Source organism: Cupressus sempervirens, chromosome 9, assembly GCF_028749045.1.
Source record: "Cupressus sempervirens isolate cs-2001-9-10 chromosome 9, ASM2874904v1, whole genome shotgun sequence".
Classification (NCBI taxonomy): domain Eukaryota; kingdom Viridiplantae; phylum Streptophyta; class Pinopsida; order Cupressales; family Cupressaceae; genus Cupressus; species Cupressus sempervirens.
The window spans coordinates 289,593,902-289,602,459 of NC_143126.1; the positions used below are offsets into that span (position 1 = coordinate 289,593,902).

The 8,558-nt window shown below is 31.9% G+C and overlaps 1 pseudogene; it reads left to right on the forward strand.

Moving 5' to 3' along the window:
* The first annotated feature begins 269 nt into the window (after window positions 1-269).
* On the forward strand, window positions 270-1,197 carry LOC149538557 (putative sodium/metabolite cotransporter BASS3, chloroplastic pseudogene; annotated as a pseudogene).
* Window positions 1,198-8,558: the final 7,361 nt, after the last annotated feature.

The window sequence follows — 8,558 nt, forward strand, 5'->3', positions numbered from 1 at the left end:
TTTGATTCAAGCCTTCTAAGGTAAGGGCACTCAATTGTTCAAGTAAGAGATTTCTTTCCTTTCCTCTGAATCTAGCTAATGGCCTAATTAAGAGCAATTGCAACAGAAGAAGACATGGTGGGTTTAAAGTGTCTTGTTCAAATCAAGCATACATTGGAAGAGCAGGCACAATATATTGGAAGGGAAAAGCTTCATTGGCCTCATTTGGGTTTAAGCGCAAGAAATTTCCTAAAGATATTAGGATGGATTTTTCTTAATCTTTACCTACAATGCTACCTGTGATTGTCATAGGAATAGCAGCTACAGCCCTTATAAATCCTACCACCTTTACTTGGGTTACCAAAGAGTATTACACCCTAGCTCTTGGGGGGATAATGCTCTCCATTGGTGTCTAGCTTTCTGTCAAGGATTTTGCACTATCATTTCAAAGGTTGAATTTCTTGTATGCAAGCCTTTTCCCTTGACAATTGGATATCTAGGGCAATATGTAGTGAAACCTATGTTGGGCTTTTTGATAGCAACAGCTTTTAGAACACCACCAATATTTGCTTCTGGTTTCACTCTCACTGCTTTTTTTGTTGGTTCCCAATTATCAAGTGCCTATGCTAGCTTTTTAAGCAAGGGAGATGTGGCACTAAGCATCATTTTAACTATTTTTCCAAAAATAACATCAGTAATTGTCACCCCATTATTGACTGGTCTATTGACCGGTTCTGTGTGGTTCTAGTGGATGCTATAGCATTGTCCAAGTCAATACTACAAGTTCTGATGATTCTTGTGTCAATGAGTCTGGTTCTCAATACTTATGCCAAGCCATTAGTAAATCTAATTCATCCATTCATGCTACAGGTGGCCATTTTTTGCACGTCAGTGTGCATCGGAAGTCCACTTGCATTAAATCAAAGTCAAAAAATATCTATGGAAGCAATGTAGCTGCTAGTACCAGTACTAGCATTCCATGCCTCAGCATTTATGATTGGCTACTAGGTATCCAAACTACCTCATTTAAGGCAAGAAGAGAATGTTTTTAGAATCATATCTCTTTGTACTAGAATGTAGAGCTCTACCCTTGCTGGTCTCTTAGCCATACAATTCCTTGGTGGAAGTCAAGCAGTTCTAGCAACTTATTATGTGGTGGTTATGGCTGTGATGGGTTTGAGTCTTGCATGATTTTGGGGTGAAGGATTCAAACTCTGATATATACCTTCCATTGCAATCAAACAAGCAGGCAAGCAGCTTAATATAGAAAAGAGAAACCATTTCTCCCAAAGAGACAAAAAGCAAACAAACAAACATTTAGAAATGAAATCTTAATTTATAACACAACTTCCTTGATTCCATATAGACCCGTACACATTCAAGAATAACTTTTTAACCACAAAATATTTTCACAATCACCTTGGTGACATTCTTGCAAACTGGATTTCCAACCACATATTCGAAAATGAGAACAATCCAACAGTTAGGTTCTAAGATATCGCCCTCGCACCTGACTGTGTTTTCCCAAGTTGAGAGTTTAAAAGTCACAAGATTTAATTGGTTCTTAGTTTATATTAATGAACTTGGATATCATAAGAGCTAAAACATAATATATAATAACCTACCATGCCATATGAGTGGCTCTTTGAATCAACTAGGACAATAATTGAAATCAAATGCCAAAATAGACTAAAAAAAATCAAGAAAACAATTAGACATATAACAATGTGCAGAAATCTCATTTTATTGATAATCAAATCTTCATGCACCAACCATATAGACCCATATATCGACCACTCTTATACTAAATATTCTTTATCAAAAACATTGATTGACTGCTAAGATGTTGATCTGCATATATAAAGATTAATATTCCACATCCAATTGTTTTCCCTTATTAGATTGTCTGACTTTGTAACTAAAAACTCTCTCACTTTCATAAGAACTGATGACTTGCCTTTTAACTTGCTACTATATCTAATTCTTGAATATCGATTTCAATTACATAATTCAACCAACATCCTTCATACATTTAATCTCTATCCAACTATAGTAAAAAGGATAGTTTTATTGTAAATCCTATAACTGAGAACCAAAACATTGAGACATTTTGGGCAACATTACATGAAAATAAATTCATGTTTGTGGGTGCCATTACGCCAGTTGGATAGGACCCTACACCCAGATTGGGTTTGCCCAATTCATTATCGGTGTATGCACAACCAAGAGATTGTTCTAGGGACAACATGAGGACTTTTGTATTTGCATGAGAAGTGTAGATACCACATACTTTACATGATGTGAAACCTTAGAATATACTGTTGGACACGAGTTTTTCCTTTTCTTAGGTAAAAGTGGGTGAGCCACTGAAAATCTATCAAGTATGTCAACCACAGAAGATTGTAAATCCAATAATCATGTGCATAAGAAATATAAGAAGGAATTCAAAGACAAAGTGAAGCTTACATGAAAGGTTTCAGTAACTTAATTGCTATCAATTTGTTTTTTCATATCTATGTAATCTTCTTATCAACCTAAGTCATGTCGGGTGGAATTTTGAAAGTTACCAAGTAGTAGCCTAAACACAAATATTGAGTCTAAAGTTCTCAACCAGCCTACACATGATATTTTTTACAAATTGTCTGAATACTAAATCATTGAGAAGTTTAGAGTCCTAATTTGGGCAAGATTCCCTTAAGAATCTTATAGTGTGTTGAAATTCAACGAATGAAAATAGGTGGGAGGGGTCACTTAATAGTTGAATGTCATGAATTATTCAGAGAAGTCAAATATATATCTTCAAATGAAGTTCTTAAAGTGAGTAGTGTGCTCTATTTTTTGGGAAGACAACTTCTGAATCATTCTCCATCTAAGAATGTTCTTCTTAAGAAGTTGGGAAAAAGACATATGATATCAAAATTGGACCAATCTGACTTCAATGGTTTGAAGTGTGTAAAAAAAACTCCTATGGTTTCTTTAGTTTAGTCTCAAATGACAAGGCATTCAGATGAAGATCTTAGACTTGTTGTTAGCACTTATCTTAGTGACATAATGAGGTGGATTCGACAACTGATCATTGACATACTTTTCATGGGCTATAAGATACTACAGGCTCTTCTAATGGTAGGAGGATGAAGGTTTTGGAAATAATGGATCCTATCAAGATTTTTGTTCTTATGATTCACTTAGATTGTGATGATCTCATTTTCAAAATTTAGTAAGGAACATGAAGAAAAAATATTCTCTATATAGGTGAAATTTGCACATAACTAAGATAGACTGAGGAGCCCAAATCTTTTAAGATAGAGTACTAATTCAATCTATCCAAGTGAAATCTTCTCATAGCTATTACACATTTCGTTCACAATAATTTTATTATTAAAACTAGTTAATCCATTAATAAAAATAGAAGTTTTGAAATCCTAATATTAATATGAGATTTGAAAAAAAAACCAAGATGATAAAGGATTCATGTGACGTGTCCTTAGAAAGTCTGATGATAGAATAAAAAAGCAACTAGGTAATATATCCCTGAGATAACATTTTTTAATAAAAGTTTGCTATATAGTATAGAAGACTTTTTAAAACAAGCTACTAAGTAGATCTAAGAATTGGACTTAACTGATGATTTTGCTGAAGATAATTCTTGAAGAAGAATCTAGATTGGTAGTTTATTAGGGTGCATCTTATGTGAAATTATAAACTTCTTGACATGAAATGTTGCAGGACCACTGATCCATGAGGGAGACCACAACTCCAAACACTTACATGTAGTGATACTAGTATGGTAGCATGGCTCAAGTTAGATAGGATTGGAGAAATCAAAGATTCCTAAGGCATCCATATTGAAGTCCTTAAGGTAGATAAAAGGCCCCTATGTTGGATGGCCTTCATGCAACATTCTTATATTTCTTATAGGATATTCTTGAGAGATTTAGTGGAAGTGGTTGATGACTCAACTAGTAGAAACCTATAAAAACCTTGAATGTTTTTTGAAAATGAGTCATACCGGGTTTTTTATGGTACATAGTATAGGATAATCCCTTTATCAAAAAAAATATCTAGTCATTAATCAAGATCAATAACACTTTTACACCTTAAGAAAAAATAGCATTTCAATTATTTTGGCCATAGGTTATGTGTCTTAGCTCAGAAGCTATTGACATGTAACACCTCTATAATATCTAAGAGGAGAACTTCAATTTTTAAACTATGACCTTGTTGGAGGTGCAATGCCATGAGTACTAAATGATTAACAAGGAGCTCCATCTACCTTAAAGTTGATTTTACACCTGTTTCACAAATAGTACCAGGATAACCTTTAGTTTTCTTATTGTCTACAAGATAAAGAGAGTTCATTACAATGTTCTTATCTAGTGTAAAATGATAATTTGGAGATATTTCTGCTTCTTTCAAACCCCTAGCATACAAAATATTCTAAGCCTCTTTGAGCCTAACTTCTGAAAATGGTACTTTAGTTGCTTTACTAATATTTGCATGTATGGAAGAGAAATGATTTCCCTACCCCTTGTATGGATGAATGCTCTTTTCGCCCTCCACATCCTTTATAGTTTTGTTCATTGTCCTGTGCTACTTAATGCATCATCTTATTTGTCTTTAGTTGTCTTTCTTTGCTTTCCTAATTTTTAATTTGTTTGATTTGCTGTATTTTTCAATGCAAAAAATAGACCATTATCCTTACCATCTACTGAAAGTCCAAAAAAATGGCTTATCTTTTGAATTTTTTGGGTCTAATATTTCCTCTATTTGTTTTTGGAGAAATTTTCTTTAGGCTCGCCAATGTCTCCAAAGGTTAAACCCACTTGCCATCTGCCCAATCTAGATGGAAACATAGCTAAGATACATTCTACTCCAATTTCTACCCAAAATGACTGAAATGAATAGTATATTTATTATCAGCTAGGACATTTTAAATGGTTCTTTTCACTAACCATGTTGTTTTTGTTCATCAACTATTTCATGAGGTACAAAATATTTCCTCTTTAAACTAGTGGGTACAAGCTTTATTTGATTAGCCTCAACCTACTCCCTCAATTTTGATTTCTTATCATCAATTACTAAATCCTTAAACTCAATAAGGTATTCTAAATCCCTCTTCCTAGTTATAGTTACAAGATACCATGAACACTTCAAATATTCTTCATCACTACACACTTCTACTACCTCACACTTTCTAGACTTGTTGGACCTCTCTCACTCTTCCAAAATCCCAAATAAAAGCTCTTTATAACAAAAATAGGGTGATACTAGGACATGAGGGCATCAATCCAACATACACACACCCAAATGACAAAATGGATTGAAGGCTAAAATGAGACGGTGGCTAGCCTCTAAATATCAGAGAAAATCCTAAGAGATGTTCATGACAATATAGGACATAGTGTTTCCCTACTTGTAAAGTTCATGATTGGGCCTCTCAAATACATCACTTTATAGGCAATGTAATGGAGTACATATTAAATAATGAAAGTATATGATATTAAGAATATCAATAAATCTTAATTAAGGAAATTCACTTCATTAAAGGCACTCCATGCAATTGGAGTAGGTCCACCAGATGAATATATTATATCAAATTTGCTATGAATTTTCCTCAAAAGACATTTTGCCTATATGTGTTATAGATAGTGCAAAAAAAAAATGAAGTCACATCAAGACTGATAATGGAGATCACAAATTTTTGTTAAGACATAGATGCTTGGGATTTTTAAATCTCTGGCCGAAAATGCCCTTTCAAACTAAGAGGCGAGGAAAACATTTTGTAAGAAGATTCCCAATCCTCAACTATGTAAAATATGCTTTTAGCTATTATGAAAATGAACTTGAAAAATTAAATAAATCATTACTTCAAATGATTTAGTAGCTTGTTTAACTAACAGTAAAACCAAAAACTATATAGAACAATTCTTCTCCATTCAACGTCAAGATTCATAGCATAGTTTACGTACATACCCATCACTTATTTTCTATGATGAGTTGTGAGCCCTTTCATCAATTCGAAGGAGATTCACCTCCTCATGTCAAGATCATTGCCCTTAATATCTCTTCTAATATATTCCACATGTTTCATCTCAAACATCTCCTCGTGCTCCTGTCTAATCATAACATTAGACACCACAGTGCCCACGCAATTCTTTTGTAAAACATCAATGCCACAAAAAAATAAATGATGACCACTCTTGTAAATCATTATCAAAACCCTGGTGGTAAATTTACATCCAATCGATCATTACTGAGCATAGTTGAAACGTGCATGAGTAAACCCCAAGTAGTGGAGGAAAAATCCTTCCAATAATCTTGGAAATCCTCTTTGTTCTTTGCCATGCAGAGATTTATGTTGCCACAGATGGCACCTCAGAGATGGTCCACAAGGCTCTACTCGCATTTGGCTAATTTTTTTTTAGCGAGATTTGGGCTCACCATAGAGACTTCTATAATTTTGTGTGCTTTTCTAGTGAGATTAGGGCTTGGAAGGTAAATATGTACATGCTATGGTGATTAGATCTAGTTGTGATTAGATCTAGTTTTGAATCTGAGTCTAAGTGTGATTTGTGCTTAGCTAAACATGTATGGAAACTGTGCATCTAGATGTGGACATCTAAATAGAGATTTGTCAATCTGGAACACTATGATATCAACATGTGTTAAATAATGGCCATGTTTTGAAATGCTTACAAATATTTTTTGGAATGGCATGAATCAAGTCCATTCACTTTTGATCACTCCATACTCCATGCCCTGCCGTGACACAAACAAAAACTGAGTGTATCCTCCTTCAAGAGTATACTAAGAGACTTAGATAATACATTCAGAAAATTGTTTTAGAGAAATATAATTATAATATTGAAATAATAATAACAATGATAAAAAGATGTGTTATAATTATTATTTTTTATAGGTAATGGGATGAAGTTTAGGTTATTTATTATTATTTATTGATATTAATTATTATTATGTGTTAAGTTTGAGTAGATTGAAATCATAGATCTTCTAGATGGGAGGTTCACAATGTACCATTATGAAAAATAAGAAAAATGCATATAATATACTTAGTTAAATTAGATCTAAATTTTAAGAATAATACAAATCTAAATATAAAAATATAAAAAGTTTTAAGTTATTCATAATAAATATTTTAAAATTATTTAAATACATGATTTTTTTTCTAATTAACACTTTAAAAGTATATACAAATTGGATATACTATATAGGAAAATAAATCTAAACAAGAAAGTTTCAGCCAATTTAAAAGAAAAGATTTTCTTAGATATAAGAATATAATTTTGTATAAGTTATACTAAAACATTGATTATCGTATTTATGGAATGTGATTGACATGAATCTATCTTTGATGTATCATACTTTTAAATAATTTTTTTGATTAATTTAGCTCTTATTATAATAATTCTTATTGTAAAAATATATATTTTATAATTATAATTTAATGGTAAAAAATATTATAAATATAATATTTTACATTTAGTTTTACATTATACATAAGATAAAAATTTAAGTAAGAAAAAATAAGATTAGTAAATATACTAACAAATTAAAGAATGATTGACATAAAACTAAAAGCTCATTACAAATAAAATACTAAAATGGATGAAGAAGAAAATTTCATTGGAGAATTGAGAAAATCCTAATATTATTTGCAATTATTTATAGTCTCAATTATTCAAACCTAACTTGCAATGTTGGTTATATTGCAAGGAATTTGAGGACTAAATGATTTCACATATTCATGGTACTAGATAAGCTATTAAGGCTAATACTAACTCAAAAGATGCAAGTAAAATGTTTTAGACTTCAACTTGAGATTTATTATTCCATAACTTCTTGGTTTAAAATGCATATAATGCAAGAAAAAAATGTAATGGCCCGCCAAGGGATCCAAAGAATTACACTAAGTTTGCCAAACAATTTTTTTTTTTTAACATGAAAGTAAAATCATTCACAACACTTACGGAAGCAATAGTAACATCCAACTGAAAATAACATAACATAACAGATTACATTCTTTAAAGATCCCTTAACGTTGAATTACTTCTAATCATAACTTATTCATCTAATATTACATCCTTAACAATGAAATAACAAGGATACATCCAATGTTCTTAAACCATATATAAGTGTATATTTTAGATTGCTCAATCATCCACTGTACATGTTACAAGGTATGAAAAGCTTTAAAAAAATAAACATCTATGTAAATAAAGTACATCATCATCCAATATTAATCCATGATGCAATAAAATAAATGAAACCACATATCATACATGATATAGCATCACCAAAAAGATATAAACATTCATCATAAAAGATAATCATATAACACAAACATAAATAACTAAGTGCACGATTTCTTCCAACCGTTAATAGCATCATTAGACCATCATGGGTCCTAGCCATCCCTCCGTGCGTAACATTCCAAAGCACCGAAGAGATCATCGGTATTATCATAGTAGGAATGTCACTCCTAAAAACATCCTACTAAAATGCAAAGTAAAGCATAAGATAACATCATCTAACATATGCAAATCATCAATATAAGAAAC